A 17,862-nucleotide genomic window follows, 5' to 3' on the forward strand; every position below is an offset into this window, starting at 1 on the left:
GTGCCAATGAATGGAACCCTGTACCTGTTATAGACACATTTTGTAATTTTGTTTCCACTTCGCACTATTTGTATGCATTTCTTATGGGATTAGGCTTAACTGGTACACTATGGCGAATTAGAAAGCAAGTAAGCCGGTATTTTAAGGAAAATGATTTATTTCTCTTATAATTTGAGCAAAGTTTGAAGTTTAAATGAGTTCATCCATCTTTTGTGATCGTAATCTTTTGTTCACAAAATTTCTTTTGTTGATTTGCATTGTTAATGGTTAAAAATCGGCTATGGCGAATTGGAGGTACTATGGCCATAACTTGTACACTGAGCCTTGTTGACCGACTTGAACACCTTTTTTTAATTGTTCGTATTTCTCGAGGTACTGAGTGGTTAACTTTACATACATAAGGCGGATACAAAATTCATTTTGACTTTTCGTCTCAACACCCCCCCCCCCCCCCCCCTAACATTTTTTGGTAAGATAATGCATTCTGAAGGGGCAGATAAAAAAATATTTATCAAATTATCGGGTCTTTCTAAAAATTCTTTAACAAATCCGATGAGTTTTTAAAGTTTTTCAGATTAAATGCTTTATTATATTCATCCCCTCCTCCACCAGCCAAAGAGTGGTGGGACAAAAAGAGAAATAATTATTTGTAACGGCCTAAATGGAAAATTGAGGTCGAAATAAGTATTTGTCAAATGATGCAAACTCTTAGTGGAATGAAAGGGAACAGTACTTAACTCCTTTAAACTTAACCTTTCAGGAGATTGTACGACATTTCCCCGAAAACCAGTTCCCCGAATGAAGTTTCCCCGAAAGTTTTTTCCCCGAATGCACCATTTCCCCGAAAAATGTTTCCCCGAATGTACCGTTTCCCCGAAAAGATTATTGCATATGCCATTTAACATTGACCCAATGCACAACTAGGGGCATCCGGTCTTTAGGAAGTACGTTAAGTCGAATATGGGTTGCGAAGCGGAAGTTCATGGGGTAGCATAGGTCAGTAGGCCGTCTTCTTAATTTTCTTCATAAACGATGTTAAAATTTGTTTTCGAAGGCCTAGAAGATGGTTTAGTCCCTTGAGTGTTTTACATTCCTCGAATCTAGGGAATTCTATGGATACTGGAATATACTTCCATGGTTTTAGAATATTATTTTATACTTTTCCATTTTCTCACATAGATGATTTCTTGGTGTTGATGTTATACTGTTACTGAAGTACTGATGATCAACCCAAGTAACATGTTGATAGGCAATTAGTCTTGTACAGGTTTTGAAAACCGCCATAAATCTTTCTATTATTTTGGCTTTATTATGGTTCTAAGAACCTCTTCTAGTGTATTTGACTAAACAATGTTACTTGGAAAGTGATCTTTCTGCCAACATTCCATCTGAAAATTTCGCCTCTTTTTATAACATGCAGTTGTTTTTAGTTGTAATATTGCATAGCTTATTGATGGTAGTCAATTATCGGTCCTGGGTCCGAATGCCATTTGGCCGAATGCCGTTTGGCCGAAAAATTAATGATTCCGTCTCAGTATAACTCGAAATTATAGCCTATGATTCAAAGAAGGAAAAATCTTTGATGATATATTGGCAGTTTCAACGCCAACTAATCCCTGAATATTAAAACTAAAAAGAATAGCCTATGATTGAAAGAAGGAAACACTTCTGATAATCAATCATATTGGCAGTTAGAATGTCAAAACCATCCTCTGAATTCTTTTTATCATGATTCGGCCAAACGACATTCGGCCAAACGACCCTTTCGACCAAGTGGCCGGACACCAAATTATCAAACCACTGACTGTCCCATGACAGATTACCCTTGTATGAGAAGTCGGCTATTCTTTTGAGTATTGGGTTATATATGATCAAACTGGGTTTTTTCTTGGCTTTCAACTCAATCGTTATGATGCTCGTCCGGCGTAATGATACTTTCGGCCGAATGATTGCAGCCTAACGTACTTTGGCCTGAAATACTTCTGCCTAAAGATTCAGCAGCGTCTTTTTGGCTAGATTGATAACCTAACCTTTCATTTAATAAAATGTTCCTTCTTTCAACATAGACTGTTCTTTAAAAGACACGGACACGTTTAATGCTTCCAGTGAGCTATTTGCTCTTTGAAGGAAGCACGACACTAGACAACGGACTAGCATGCAACGCCCAGTGGCACAGCCGAAAACTTTTCCTGACAGCTGCGGCGGGAATCGAACCCGCACTCCTTAGCACGATGCGACTAAAGGCTTGGTGACCTTAGCCGCACGACCACGAAGCCGCAAGTTGAACTGCTAAATCAATCATCAGTAATTTGACTGCTGCTATATTTATTTTTTTGTGACCGACTGTTCTAGTAGGTATCTTTAGGCGTTATAGTAGAAATCTTTATCAGAGATTCTCCCTTCTATCATCATATACTGTTCTTTAAAAATATTGCCGGCGGTCTAACTATTAGTATGTTCTGTAGAAATGTCAATTCCAAATGCTACTTCGGTTATGATTGATCCATTGATTTACAAAAAAAAACTGAAGAATGTTTAGCTTCAAATCTGTTTGTCAAACATATTGAATTACATTGACTTTTGTTTTAAAGCCTGTTAATACTTCCTAAAAGACTTCCTTCGTTAGCAAGAATAGGCTTTACAATGACAATGAACTTTAGCAGATTACTACTACAATCACGATGACTCGTTTGAAAGGTATTATGCGTTTAAAGGGCGTTTTCATCGATTGAAAACTCAAAAATAAATAGAAAGAACAGCCTATGAATAATAGAAAGGAAAGTTATGATAAGCGTGTTCTTAGTTGAGTGTAATGCCATTTTTAATCTGTACAACAGAAATGAACGACCCATATTTTAAAATAATAAAAGCAAACCTCATTGAAGCATCATGAAGAACATTATATCTCGAAGAATTCATGGTAAGAGGGAATGCACAATATCATTGAGATGTGAAAGTTTCCATAATCTTGATATTAATCAAGAAAATGATTAGAAACCAGTACTAAAAATAGTTTTATAAATATTTCGGGGAAACGGTACATTCGGGGAAATGGTACATTCGGGGAAACGGTTCGTTCGGGGAATCGTTTTTCGGGGAAATAACTTTCGGGGAAACTTCATTCGGGGAACTGGTTTTCGGGGAAATGTCGTACAATCCTTTCAGGACGCGCGCCATCAAGCAGCTGAAACTGCACTGCGCTCGCGCTATGAACGATGAGCGAGGTTTTTTTCGGTAGTGTTGTAGTTTTTACAACAGATCGCGCGCTGAAGGTCCAACAAAAAAGTTTTGACATCGGTCAATTAGTTTTTAAGATATCGTGACCATTGCAACGGCAATTCCGAGATAATGGTGTTTAAAGTTTCGCGCTTTGCCTTGTCTTTAGAGAGGGTGCGCGTTACATTTAACTAATTGTTGATAATTAGCATTAGCATTAAGCGAGTCGCACAAATTCGTAGGTGCTACAGTCCTTGACCGCTGTTATGAGGGTTGCCTCCAACCCGTCCGAACCAAAGCACAAAGATTCGGGACTAATCTCTGGCTCTTAGACAAGACTGACGCAATCCTCCAATGGTCGAGCACTGTCCTGGCCACGTCCTTGCGACTGCTGAGGAATGGGGATGGATGGTTAGTTTTGGACACCTATGAAAAATGTAGACAACTCTACGATCTCTCAGGCCTAGGGGTCACGGGAATTTGGGTTTTGTTAGTGGAAGGGTAAACTCCAAAGGCTACGCTTGGTTAACGTTCAGGCACACCATTGTTAGACCGCTTCGAATCAGTTGTCTGCCCAATTCATCCTGGTTTCCTTGTCATCTTGTTGGCATTTGGTTGAATTACTTGATTCTCCGGTTGATAATCTGAAATATAAAATAATATTAACATCGTAGTCAAATAAGCTACATGTTAGTGATACGCTCGCCACAGTTACATATTTTTAAAATATTATTTATATCGTACGATATATTTACCTGAATCCTGCTAAAATAAAATGTTAATTAGCAGTACATTGAAACACAAATACTACAAAACACAAGGAAAAGAGCATCAAACTTTGATCTTGGAAAAATACTGTAAATATCAAGATCAAAATTTGATTTGATAGATCTTACACCGCAACGCACCATTCTAAGGTGATCTACCCACGTTACGGGGTGCCATTTAACTAATTGTTGATAATGTGTAAAAATGAAAACACTGTTTCGACCGATCGGGCAGCTTTACGATGGGAAATTTATTGTTGCTTTTACTGGCGGAAATGCCAGAGGAAATACGGAATACACAATAGGCAAAAAATCTTAGTCACGTGTCTGAGAACACACCATTGTCACGACCGATCGAAATTAAAAGCTTTTGTCATATGGTCTATTCATTGTGCTAATCCGAATGTCTTCAACAGTGTACACCAGATGTTAACAGCTGATTATGTACTTTGCAGCAAAATACTTTGGCATCGAACATCTGCTTACCACCTGAAGCAAAGTGCCGTCTAAAGATTCAAGCACTCGTACCAGTTTGTAGTGTTAATTAAAATACCTCCTGCTTTCATCGTTCGAAAATAGATAACTTTCGCTTGGCATGCTCCTCGATGGTTCTAAAAATATCCATCAATGGACTTTTCCAGCTCCGTTTCTGCCTGTGTGTGACATGCATGCTAACTGTTTTAGTTGGTAATTATCTCCGAGAATGCAAGTTGATAACAGGTTGCTCGTTATGTCGTTTGACGGCTTCGGCTTAATCGAGTTATGATTCTGAGATCTTGCCCGTTGGTTCTGAACAATCCAACCGGAATGGCAGCCTGAAACCAATCCTACGACCAATTGCACCAACAACAGCCACCTCTCTTTCACACCGTTTCTAAAGATGGGAAACTTCTGCGCAAACTCAGGTAGCCGTGGTACAAATATGTATGTACATGGCATGAAGAAAGTGAAGAGATAAGTGGTTTTTTCATTATTTGTAGCCTCCTGCCTTGGCGGATGGAAGGCAAGATTTGCGCGCGCTCTACATAACCGTATATGTTGTAGTGTGGATCAATTATTGGCTTCCTGTGCACTCAGGAAGAATGTTACTTTTGCCTTGCACTAGAGTTGGCACTGACTGTATTCTGCTGGGACCTAGGCTGGGACTGTGTTTCGACGAAGAGTCCAAACAAGAGCTCGGTCCGGATCGAGATCAAGGCTCCTTGTGGAGTTGGTTAATGTAGATTACATAAATGGATGTTTTTCTAGCTGGTCCAGCGAGCTTCTTATCATAAAGCTGGAGCTCCGAGCTATCCACGGGCAGTCTGGTCACCACGCAAGTGACGGCATGGAATGTTCGCTCTTGGAATATTGGCAAGAGAAAAATAGCACTCATCTTCGGAAACCAAACATGAGCTTCATTCCTTCTCCATCTCAAGTGGGGTAAAGACAACAGCAGAACGTACCCAGTTTAATGATAGAAATTTATCAAGATTTTTTAGGCGCTACGGAGAATGCGATAATTTACAGGTACGGACAAACACGTATCGAGCCGTAAATTGTAAAATTATGAATCTGTGTTTTGTAGTCTGATATATGGGAGGTGCATTATAATTGCAACTAGTTTGTCATATCAATGAACTCGTCGTTGCCGTTATGGTGGCAAACCGGGGGAAATGTTATACATTTTTTGGAATGCACAGATTAAACAACACACGATCGATCAGTTTATTAATTGTTCAGTGCAACTTTGTCATAGTGGAATTTATTTTCCAAAACTTATACTAATAACAAGGGTACAACTAATCTTGAATAATACGATAAATTGGAAATAAATGTATCATGTGATAACAAGACAACAACAATATAAAGTTCTATCTATTTACTGAGATAGATAATTAATACGAAATATAAATACGGCAACAGATAAAACAACAGAACGTATTCCATGATGAAAACTGATGAATATTTTTGTAAGAGTGTGAATGCAAGCTGTTTTGAACCCACCGTCTTATGAACGCCAAAGCCACGCAGTCTCATCTACTGGAATCTCCTTTTTAAAACATGGACTGGGGTGCATAAATTGAAAATGTGCTTTAAATGAGGGATTTACTCCTGGGGGAAGAAGAGGAAGATTCCATGAGGTTTCTCACTTAAGTAAGACTCCAGAGAGTAGTTTAGGAGGTTTCAGGAGCACTCCATGAGAGTTTTTGGGTGTTTCAGGGAGTTTAAAAGTGTTATAACGGGTTACAGCGAGGCTTCAGGAAGTTTCAGGAATGTACAGGGTTTTTAAGAGTGTTTCAGAAGGATTTGTTTAGAGGATTTGAAGTCTTTTTCGTGGCCTTTCAAATGAAGGGATTTAAGGGGCATTTCAGAGGATTCAGGGAACTTCAGCGACCACTTAAACCCACTAAATTTTTCCAAGACCCTCTGAAACGTTTCAGAATGGATTATTCCTATTAATATGGAAGACGTCTACGATGCTTCCTGTGTACAAGAAAAAGGATCGACAAAACGTCAACAACTATTGGGGTATTTCGTCCCTATTCGCTATTTCTTAACTGTTTGAGTTAGTTTTGATGAGCCCGCTACTATCCTATTGTAATCAATACCAGAACGAAATGCAACACATATTCATCTCGAGCAGATCCATCGCTACTAATCTTTTGCACCTCACATCTGACATTGCTGAAAGCTTTAACAAAAAATCTGAGTTGGATGGCATCAATTCTGGCTTATCCGCAGCCGTTGACAAAATTACCCACGCCATCCCAACTGCTCAACTTTACTGACCGTAAACTAAGATTCTTCGTGGGCGACTGCCAATCCACGAAGTTCTTGGTATCTATTACTTTTTTTTCATTATTTCAAATTGATTCGGTTTACTTGTTACTGCCATACGCGGATTATATGAAGTTTTACATATTAATCCGTTTCATCTTTGACGCTTTAGAAATTCAAAAATATATCGATTCCTTTGCAATACAGGCGGGATGCTTGTCAACGTTCGATGACCTCGTTCCCCCGAATAAGTCAGCCCATACAGTACAACAACAAGCTCCATGACACAACAATCCAACAAGTCGAACAAATGGAAGATCTTGAAGTAATCCTAGATACTAAGCTTATGTTTAAGCACCATGCCACTTATATTACGGACAAAGCACCTGACGTTTATTGTTTGAAATCTTCGGATTACTCATTGTAACGGTCAACACTTGAATACTGCTCTGCTGTTTGGTATCCACACATACATACATATATTTGCTCAACATAATAGTTAGGATAAGACAAAGTAAGCCACAATACTCGGTTTGTGGCTGTCTCTCTTTATCCTCGACAACGCCCAATGCACTTCAAGTCACATTCCACCTGGTTCGCCCATCGTGCTCTTTGTCTTCTTGTGCCAACCGAATCAGTCACAAACATCAACTTTGCAGGGCGGTTGTTTAGCATTCCTGCAGCATGCCCTGCCCACCGAAACCTCCTCGCTTCAGCCACCTTCTGGATGCTGGGATCGCCGTTGAGTGCAGCGAGCTCGTGTTTCACTCTTTTCCGCCAGACACCATTCTCCTGCACACCGCCGAAGATCGTCTCCTTAGCACCCGTCGCTCGAAAACTCCGAGTGCTTGCAGGTCCTCCTCGAGCATGGCCCATCTTTCCTGTCCGTAGAGGACCACCGGTCTTATTAGCGTTTTGTACATGATGCACTTGGTGCGTGGGTGAATCTTTTTAAACTGCACCTTCTAAACTCTAGAGCGATTTTGAAGAGTAGGAATGAGAGTCCTGAGAGTAGAAGATGAAGATTGCTAAGAGTAGGAATGAAGAGAAAATTAAATTTAAGAAAATTTAATTCTCTTTCAGATACGCTTAGATCCGGTAGGTACTTACGAACAATTTATATAATAAAATTGAGGAGCTCTTGCTACACCTCCGGTGGACGATCTTCCGGATTTTTTGTTAGCTGGCCAATCCGGTGTCTGTCGGTGTGGGCATCAAAAATAATGTATTGATAATGGAAGCCATTACCAATGGAAAATAACAACTACCAAGGCAAAACATCAGTGAATTTTGAAGATGAAAAATTGAATTTTTGATGTAAACAAACGATTTTCTCCTCATCTCACCTAGAGCCTCTACAATTGGGGGTCATTCGAATTCTTCTTTATTTGCAACCAAGAGTGAGATGTTTTCCAAGCCAAAAAAAATTAAATGAGATCTTGGTGGTAACCAGAAGCTGGACGAGCGGATAAGTGAGATCAACGAGAGCGATAATCTCAACACTCTGTGGGAGTCTATCCACGGAGCGATGAGTACAGCAGCGCGGGAGGTGATAGGTACTGCTCAACCTCCAACGCTAGACGAGGTCAAGACAGCCTTTAGGTGACTGAAGAACAACAAGGCTGATGGGAAGGACGAACTCCCGGTCGAGCTTCTCAAGCACGGTAATGAGCAGCTGCATCAACTCTTACACCGTATTAGATTGAAGATGTGGAAGGAGGAAGAAGTGCCTGCTAGTTGGTTGGATGGTCTCATTTGCCCTCTTTTCAAGAAAGGGCATCGACTGGAGTGCGCGAATTACAGAGGAATAACACTCGCCAATTTAGCGTACACGCTCAGAAAACCTTTCTGATAAACGTGAACAAACAAACGCAAATATGAGAACAAGCAAATATACACCGTGAACTGGAACTAGTTCCAGCTGTCAATATGGGCGTTCTAGAAACCGTGACATCTAGTTTACGGTGTACATTTCTTATTGTTGTTATCGTTGCTATGCATAGTTCCCATTTGTTCCCGTTGCCATGACTGGGAGTGCACGTATATCGGAACGGATTTTTTTGCGTGTACAAAATTTCGTCCGGAGTTCTGTTCCACAAGCTGAGGCCGATTGAGGAGTCCTTCGTCGGCGAATATCAGGCAGGATTTCGTAAGGGCCGATCAACGATGGACCAGATGTTCACCCTGCGGCAGATTCTCGATAAATTTCGGGAGTACAACTTGCAGACCCATCAACTGTTTATTGATTTCAAGGCGGCGGGCGTACGATTCAGTTAAGGTGAATCGGGACGCTGTGTTATTTTTCCTATCTTCCCTCTCTTTCTAACAATTTGCCTCGCGATTTTGAAGATGGTAATCTCGATTTCTATCGCACAGATGAGGCTGAAAAACAATCAGCATATGCACTGCAAGTGAGCATACACAATGATAGATTTTTGTTCCATTATATGAAGTAGAATCTGAGATTACCATCTTAGAAGAAACAGAGCAATGGCGGATATTTCCTCGACCGTCCCGTCCGCCCTTAAGAGAATGGATTTCCGGCGAAGCTGATTAGATTGATTCGTGCGACGCTTGACGGATCGCAATCAAGTGTACGGGTTGCGGATGAAATTTCGTCATCGTTCGTAACCTTTGACGGACTGAAGCAGGGCGATGCTCTTTCGAACTTATTGTTCAACACTGGAAGGAGCGATAAGGAGAGCTGGTGTGCACAGGAGCGGAACCATTGCCACAAAGTCGCATATGCTCCTGGGCTTCGCGGACGATATCGACATCATCGGAATCGACCGTCGGGCCGTGGAAGAGGCGTTCGTACCTTTTAAGAGGGAGACTGCGAGGATTGGACTTACAATTAGCACCACAAAGACTAAGTACATGATTGCTGGTGTTCAACGTCGATTCGGCCGTGATAGTGGTGACGAAGTGGTGCTAGGAGGGGAAAAGTTTGAAGTTGTGGATGAATTTGTTTATCTTGGTACTCTAGTAACGTGCGATAATGATGTTACCCGCGAGGTGAAAAGACGGATTGCGGCTGCAAATCAGGCCTTTTTCAGTCTGCGAAACCAGCTGAGGTCCCGCAGGCTGCAAACGAAGACAAAAATCGCGTGGTACTAGTCTCTGATTCTCCCGGTCGCTTTATACGGTCATGAAACGTGGACGTTGAAAGAAGTTGATCGGAGAGCCTTTGGAGTCTTCGAACGTAAAGTGCTGCGAACAAAACTCGGCGGTAAACTGGAGGACGGCATAAAGGTATATAAAGAGATGGATATAGTGAAGCGAATACAACACGACAGGCTGCGGTGGGCTGGACACGGGCTTTTTGCAGTTGAGGAGGACCTTAGTGTAGGATCGAGGACATTCTATATGCTATAATTAAAACACATTCTTCAAGTATTACACTTTATATTTTCACTCTCCCAGACACACGCTATCGAAGTCTCACAACCCTCGCTTCGTTCTCCCGGATCTGACTTGTACACACTGTCGATCCATTCATGACAGGGTTGTCCAATCTGATCTACTTATACAAAGGGCCAATTCGCTTCTAGACTCTACATCCCCCCCTTTACATTAACGACATTAACTACGTTGAATCCAGTTATATCAAATGATAAGAATCCTGTTGATCGTCATTGTTGAGATGACTCGATGACGTTCCTCACAATGCCTCCGTTATTGTGCTCCGTTTCACTTGCTACAGTGAGCTACGTCTCCGACGGATTCCGTTGAGCTTCGTCTTCTTCCAGGGTACAGACCCACTGCAACCATACGTTCAACCGTATTAAATTCTTCAGGAGCGAATGTTCACCCAGGTTTGTTTGGTACAATTATTCGCTCAAAACCAACAGTATACATTCCCCTCAGCTAAAAATAGTTTTAATTTAATTCTTCTCCCGGTCGGTTATCGTGTAGCTCCTCCACTTTTTTCATACAGATGTTTCGTTCAATATGACAGCTTATAAAAAAGGGACCATGAATACAACTCCAGTTGTACGTGCGATGCAGATGTCAGCAGAAAGGATCTCTAGTCCCAGACCTAGTAGAAACTGTCAGAATCTTGCTGCAGCTTAAGCATGTGCTTGTTGTTCAGTTCAATTTCCCCATTTGCTTTATCGTAGTTCTGAGTAGATCCTCTAGTCCTTGCAATATTGTATGATGCTTTCACAACAAAATGGGCCTCCAACTTCCAGAGGAGATCCAAGATTATCGCGACGAATCAGGCACTGACCAATCCAAATGCCTCTACTCGTGCTTGTGTTAGAACCTGCTTGCTTAATGGTTGGCGATGCTTTCACCTGCGACGGATTCATATCGTCGCATTCGATAAGGTGGAAAATTAACAATACCTCTTTGTTCCTTCGTAACTAGTGGTCCATTATTCGACTTGAACGTCTTGTGCAAAGCCCTCTCATACGTTTCCGTGCAGTCTGCAGCATGAAAACAGTTTCAACGAAGCTGATGAAGTAACGGTGGTTATACATTACATTACATTACATTTACTGCAATATCTGATTAGTGTCAGTTTTATTTCTCTAAATTCCGTATCGTTCCAAATTACGTTGCCTTGTATATGCTTCTAGTTGGTACAATTAACTCCTATTTATGTATACATCTCACTACGGCCTAATCAAAATTATTCGGTGTTGCTTCGTTCGGCTTGGCAAGAATTGTAGATGTGACTGCTTGCAGATACAGCTCATTTTTTTACTTGGCCACTTGGAATGGTTTCAGAAAGATCTGGTTTATAGCGAACACTTGGCATAACCTTTCCAACACTGCAGACCATGACACAGAAAACTTATAACCTACTAGCTTAAAAAATCCTATACATTCTCTAAACATTCAACATTTTGACGATTTTTTTTCCAAAACTCGCACAACGACATATTATGTAATATAGTAACATGGTATAGTATCGTGCTCATTTCAAGTTCTACCATCGACAACAAATGTCGGCCGAGGTCCAAGTCTGTATTCTACACATAACCTTCTGCAACAACTCAGGTGTAGTTTAGTCCAAATATTGATAGCTTATATCTTAAACATGTCATGTTTTGTTTTAAAAGTTGTTACGGTCACGAAAGCTATGAGATCTCTATCTAGTGATAGGCATTTCTAATGTCGATCTGCGAGAATTTTACTGAGTCATTCATGTAACCCAAACATTTACCAAACAGCTATATTTAGTATTAGTCTTACCTATACCTGCACTATCTGTGACTGTGCTTATCTCACTCCTAAATCATAATCTCTGCGAAACGTTCTGAGCAAAACATTGATTTTGTGTTTTTATTTGATTTTCATTTAATATTTATGAAATGTGAATTTTTAATTTCCTTGAACGATGAAAAGATTCTTCCCAGGGTTCTTTATTTTCTTCCACGCCTCAATCCATCTTATTATTCTTTTGTGTCATGAAAATACTCTTTGCTTAAAAAAAGTCTAGGAAACCCCTACCACGAAACATTCCTTGACCGACTGAAAATCTAACTCGTTAGTCTCAGAATGGTTCCACCGCACACCCTCACCTACTTTGCGTCAGCAATATGGGTCTTATTGTAGTAATTTCGCGAATTTTTGGAGCAACAATCCATTTAACGATTCACTCATTTACAAACGCTGAACTTTTTGATGTAAATGATGTCTTTGATATGTTTCACGACGGAACGGCTCGTAATAATTGTTCAAGTATTTAATCACAATGCCCATGTAATGTGGATGATTAATAACTCATATTCACCTCATGCATAACCTTAAAAGAACTATGTTTCTAATGCACAGGCATTTCTCTCTTGGTAGAAAACCACATTTTTTTTGTGATACACAACACGGTACACAACCATAGATAACCAGCTATTGATAGTATTATGACGTTGAACTCATCTAAAGTGTTGATCATCCAATCTCTATGCTTACACAAAACCATTAAAACTCTAAACGAAATAATATCTCCTTTGGTACAAAAACCATTTTAATTTTGATTTAGAAACAATTAACATTTGATACAAAAAGTACGGTCTGACAGACTCTTTTGATACAACCCAACTTTCGTTCAGTACAAAATTATTATACGATTCAACACATCACATTGGTACAGAACCTTTTTTTTCGAACAAAACCATTTGATATATGGTATAAAAACGATTCACATATGGTACTAACCCATCTGAATACGGTCTGACAAACATCAGACAACTATCTCTCTTTTGGTACAAAACCATCTGCATTTTTATCTTTTGGTACAATACTAACTAATAAACGTTCTCACACATTATTCTTTACATACAAAACCGCTCAACATTTGGTATAAACCCATATTCTTTTGGTACAAAACATTTCACATTTAAAACAAAATCATTTCCCTTATGGTACAAAACCATTTCACTTTTGATATATAACTATTTCTCTTTCGGACAAAACCATTTCACAATTGGTACAAAACCATTTTTCTTTTGGTACAAAACCATTTCACATTTGGTACATAACCATTTCACATTTGGTACAAAACCATTTCACATTTGGTACAAAACTATTCCTCTTTTGGTGCAAAACCATTGCACAATTGGTACATAACCATTTCACATATGGTACAAAACCATGTCACATTTAGTACATCCCCATTTCACATTTGGTACAAAACCATTTCTCTGTTGGTACAAAACCATTGCACATTTGGTACATAACCATTTCACATCTGGTACAAAACCATTTCACATTTGGTACATAACCATTTCACATTTGGTACAAAACCATTTCACATTTGGTATAAAACTATTTCTCTTTTGGTACAAAACCATTGCACATTTGGAACATAACAATTTCACATTTGGTACAAAACCATTTCACATTTGGAACATCACCATTTCACATTTGGTACAAAACCATTTCTCTGTTGGTACAAACGCATTTCACTTTTGATACAATTTTTTTTCACATTTGGTACGACACCATTTCTTTTATGAAACAAAACCATTTCGCATTGAGTGCAAAACTATTTCTTTATTGGTATAAAACCACTACACATTTGGTATGAAAACATCTCTGTTTTGTTAGCAATTTATCCCGTTTGGTACTAAATCATGATACATACACATTTTAATGAATGTGACTTTATAGGGCATTAATAATGAATGCATTGTCTCATAGTAAATATACAGATACATAACCTTTTACATCAATTGTCACTTCAAACGACATAGACTTCAAGCGTGAACAAACCCAATCATTTTATCACAACTCACATAAAATTTGTTTTCGAAACAGTCAATAATTGTGTCATGAAAATAACATTTACCCCACTGTGAGTTTTTGTCTTTTTCACTTTGCATCCAGAGAGGGACCTACGCCCACCTACAATCGCACAAATTACGCCTACTCATCATCGAGCGAGTCCGACCAAACAATACAAAACAAAACCGCGGCCATGTCAGACGGCAGCACAACAAACTGATGGGCATATAGTCAACGCAACTAGCCCTACACACCAGCGACTGACAGCTGATGGCCGCGACCAGAAAAGAAGAACACAACAAACTCAACCACGCATAAAAGGAATTTCCAGCCAACATCAAACACTTACAAAAAGATTTGCATTTCTTGCTGCTTGCACCATCCTGCTACTCCCATCAACAACGTCGGAACAAAATTCAATAAAACCATTACATAACCGCGAAGGATGCTCCTTCGTGCGCTCCCTACTTCCTTCTTCTCTTAAAAAAGTTTTTTTTTTTTTTGGTACTCACCGCCGCAGCAACATAGACAACCTTTTACCTTCTGAGCAGCAGAACCACCAGCAGCGATCCCAGCAGGCCGTCGGTCAAATGCTGACAATCGACCGAATTCGAAGCCCATTCACATTTTATCGTTTTCACTATTTGGATCACTTTTTCTTTATTACTCTTCACTAACTGTGCTTTTTTGTCCTCGTCGCCAAAATGTAGGATCGAGGACATTCTATATGCTATAATTAAAACACATTCTTCAAGTATTACACTTTATATTTTCACTCTCCCAGACACACGCTATCGACGTCTCACAACCCTCGCTTCGTTCTCCCGGATCTGACTTGTACACACTGTCGATCCATTCATGACAGGGTTGTCCAATCTGATCTACTTATACAAAGGGCCAATACGCTTCTAGACTCTACACTTAGGACTCTAAACGTTCAGGGCGACTGGAAGCGATTCGCCCAGGACCGAGGCCAGTGGAGGCGGATACTCGCCACTACTTTTTAGCTACAATAATATTACCCACCTACTCATCTCCTCACACCTAGCCAAAGCCAAGCTTTCATTATACGGATGGGAAATAGCTAATATTCAAAACATGTATGGACTTATAATAAGTGCTGAAAATGTCATTTCGACATATTTAGATTCAATCACCTACAACTCATTTTAAAAGCTGAACCTGAATATGTGGTATGTGGAAAACTTGTGCGGCTAGACCAGTTATACCAGAAAGTCACGGAAAACCCACTCTATCCAGAATATTCAAGGTAAATGTCATCGACTACCTTCAAAAATCCAATTCAGTAACAAATTTTGAAAACGACGTATAATCAATGGTGTAGCATTGATTATACGTCGTTTTCAAAATTTGTTACTGAATTGATATTCATCATCAATATAAATTTGCATTTTTCGAAGGCAGTCGATGATATTGACCTGAAATTTTGAAGTGAGAGCGGTTTTCCGTGACTTTCTTGAAGAACTAACCAAGTTTTCCGTATACCCTACCATATATTTAAATTCATTTTCTGACACGAGCTGTAGCTGATTGAACCTAGATATGTCAAAAAGACATTTTCAACACAGGCTGAAGCTATATGGTACATATACAAATAATTAGTTGTAAAGATTTCCTTCTTGGTCTACGTTCGATATTTATGCTTATATGTACATATGACAAATTAAGCACATTTACACACTTACACGTCCACTGCATTCGTAATTGTCATTAGTCTTAGCAAAATCTAAGGATTTTCAAGTGAACGAACTTCGTTTGCCAAATGGTGATTTCACATCCTCCGATGAGGAAGTTTTGGAATGTTTATTCAGTACATACTTCCCCGGATGTGTGGATATTACATCTTCGGATGAACCTAATGTCTTTTCTTGTAGTTATGATTCTTTAGCTTCGGCTCGGAGTATCATAACTTTATCGATTGAATGGGCACTTAATAGCTTTGCTTCTTTCAAATCTTCTGGGGCAGATGGGATTTATCCTATTTTGCTTCAGAAGGGATTTGATCATTTCAAACATGTTTTGAAACAACTACTTGTTTGCAGTTTTGCTACAGGGTATATTCCTAAATCCTGGCGGGATATTACTGTGAAGTTTATTCCGAAATTGGGCCGCGCGTCGTATGAAGAAGCAAAGAGCTTCAGACCTATCAGTTTGACCTCCTTTCTTCTGAAATGCTTAGAACGCATAGTCGATCATCACATCCGTGATGTTCATCTGGCCAATGTGCCTCTTCATGTGAACCAACATGCCTACCAATCTGGAAAGTCCTTTGTGACTCTTTTACACAAAGTTGTTTACGATATCGAGAAGGCATTCGCTCAAAAGAAATCCTGCTTGGGTGTTTTTTTAGATATCGAGGGTGCCTTTGACAACGTGTCTTTCGATGCCATATTGGAAGCCGCACGGGGTCATGGTATATCTCCAATGATTTCCAATTGGACTCACCAAATGCTCAAAAACCGACATCTCTTCTCGACATTGCGTCAAGCGACGATTAGGAAATTGAGTGTTTGTGGATACCCCCAAGGGGAAGTCTTATCACTACTTTTATGGAATCTCGTAGCAGATACGCTATTGAGGTAACTCAATAATAGCGGTTTTCCTACTTATGGTTTTGCCGACGACTACCTAACATTGTTAGTCGGTATGTGCATCAGCACCCTTTTTGACCTGATGCAAAACGCCCTTCAGGTAGTTGAGGGTTGGTGTCGCCAATATGGCCTTTCGGTAAATCCGAGTAAAACATCTATTGTTCTTTTCACGGAAAAGCGAAACCGTAATGGTGTTCGAACTTTACGTCTTTTTGATTCTGAAATCAATGTGACTGAACAGGTAAAGTACGTTGGAGTCATTCTTGATTTCAAGCTTTCCTGGACACCTCATGTTGAGTTCAGAATCAAGAAAGCTTGTATGGCCTTCGGGCAATGCCGGCGAACCTTTGGTACAACTTGGGGTCTAAAACCCAAGTATATCAAATGGATCTACACAACTGTTGTTCGGCCAATATTGGCCTATGGATGTCTTGTGTGGTGGCAAAAGGGCGAAGTGAGAACGGTCCAATCAAAGTTAGGCCATCTCCAAAGGATGTGCTTAATGGCGATATCTGGAGCGTTCTCTTCAACTCCCACGGCAGCGCTCGAAGTTCTCTTTGACGTTGCCCCACTACACATTCATCTCAAACAAGAAGCACTTTCTTGCACTTACCGCCTTTGGGTACTCGGTTTACTAGAGGAAACTTCTGTGAACCGCAGTTCAACACACACCTCGTTGTTTCCACTTTTGGTGAATTGGGACATAGTTGCAGGGACGTGCAATTTCGAAAGGAAAACATGACGCATGAAAGCTGTAGCAAATCGTTTCCCATGCGACGGGACTGCTGCGATGCTTCATAACTCATACTGCAACACGCTTGTTCATTATTCCTACTGAAACAGGTGTGTTTGAAAATTGAAGTGAAACACTTTGGATTTTCGTTTCAATTGTGGGTCATTGAAAAATTTCAATGTGCTAAAAACACTATTTAAAACATTTTTTCAAATAGTGGTGCTCGCCAATAGAATGATCATTATGTTTTATGAAAAAGGAACACAAGTTTGATCGCTTAAATCCAATTAACCGGGGCCTGTAACCATTGAGAGACTAACGCGCAAGAGTGAGACACTACTGCTCTGCTGAGTGAAGCACAAGCAACACCACCCCGAAGAGAGACTACCGAGTGCTACGATGAATGAGAACGTTTACCGAATCGAAAAGAAAGACTCGAATAGTGTGTCAAACAGATAAAGTGACTCATTCAAATGTTGCATGGAAGTGTCTCATTGAAACGAAATTAAACGCCCCTGCATAGTTGTCCTTGCTCCAAGTG

General features: G+C 40.0%; 1 protein-coding gene and 1 long non-coding RNA gene across 5 annotated transcripts in view; both read left to right on the top strand.

Moving 5' to 3' along the window:
* The window catches only part of LOC109419486 (uncharacterized), a 361,628-nt gene that overhangs the window by 68,397 nt on the left and 275,369 nt on the right, over positions 1 to 17,862 (top strand). The gene's annotated exons all lie outside the window — the stretch shown is intronic.
* LOC134285380 (uncharacterized) lies at positions 7,603 to 14,733 on the top strand. Its single transcript, XR_009996326.1, has 2 exons — positions 7,603 to 9,021; positions 9,273 to 14,733. It is a non-coding gene; the product is annotated as an uncharacterized LOC134285380 (long non-coding RNA).

This window comes from Aedes albopictus, chromosome 1 (genome assembly GCF_035046485.1).
Source record: "Aedes albopictus strain Foshan chromosome 1, AalbF5, whole genome shotgun sequence".
In the NCBI taxonomy this organism is placed as follows: Eukaryota; Metazoa; Arthropoda; class Insecta; order Diptera; family Culicidae; genus Aedes; species Aedes albopictus.